Consider the following 1,263-nt stretch of genomic DNA (forward strand, 5'->3'; position numbering starts at 1 on the left):
TTCCCTTTGTGTTCCAGAATTTCATGGTGATGTGCCTGGGTCTATTTTCACTTATTGTGCTAGTGCTGGGCAGTAGACTAGATGGTCCTTACGTTCTCCAGTCCTGAGGTTTAGTGAGCCTCTTCTTCTTGGCTGGTTTTAACTGAGTGCTTTAATGTTCCTCTTTTACAGCTCTACCGACATATTTCTGTGACAGCTCTTACTATATTGTTTTATAGTTAGTTGTGTATATCCCTAGCATAAGCGTAATATGTCCCATTATGGAAGCTCACCTGATTTTTGTTGTATGAATGAAAACAAAATTTACTTGTGATCTTCTGGCAGCATGGACATTGAAACATAGTATGTTAATATGGATCTGAAAAATTAATGGCAGCTAGAATTGTACTAGGTTTCTGAAAATATACCTCTACTTTAGAGATTTTACCATTTTCCATACATTTTTAAACTCTTTGTAGTGAATGATTTTGCTATCAACCTGAACAAATTCTAGACTGCTATCCACAACCACTTGAAACTTAAAAGGAGAGAAACAAAAATAGTTTGAGGTTTCTAAAGACCTTTAAACATCCATTGTTATTTATAGCCAGCATGTTTATAGTCAAGGAAAAGGAAATGTTGTGGAGACGGGCCCTCCTTTAACATTTGTGAGGCCCAAAACAATCATATAAATGGTGACCCACATGCATAGATCTAAATATTTAAAATTTATAACTCAACCTTCAAAAATGTTGAATAAAATATGCTCTAGCCACATACCTTAACAAGTGTACTTTCATCGGGACCTGGAAAGCTAGACTGCATTTAAGTTCTGGGATTCCTTAGCGGCTCAGGAGGAGTCAGTCTTCACCTTGTTTCTCATCTTCTTACCTTTAACCAGATCTGTCTCGTCTTTGGGACATTCAGCTGGCACACATGTAGGTACACAGACACCACAGCCCCATGACCAAGCTCCGCTCATGTGCTCTGAATGCAGGTGCCCTTTGGCCAGTGGTTGGGAAAATGGTAAGCATATTTGTGGCCCAGTCAAAATTTGGGAGGACAGTCTTGGAACAGAACTCTGTGCAAGACCTGAAAGTGGTCTAGGGGGCATTTGTGCAAGGAATTCCAGGGTTCCATGGAGAAATGTCTAGAGGGCAGGCATGGGTTCCAGGTGGGCATATCCCCTTGACCCTGCGTCCTCCTCCACAGGAGGAAAGCAAGAACATGTCCCTCTAAGTGCAGAGTCCTGGGCAGAGTCTCCTCCTGACTGGGGCTGAAGGT

Source organism: Lipotes vexillifer, unplaced genomic scaffold (assembly GCF_000442215.2).
Source record: "Lipotes vexillifer unplaced genomic scaffold, Lipotes_vexillifer_v1.1 scaffold484, whole genome shotgun sequence".
Lineage (NCBI taxonomy): Eukaryota > Metazoa > Chordata > Mammalia > Artiodactyla > Lipotidae > Lipotes > Lipotes vexillifer.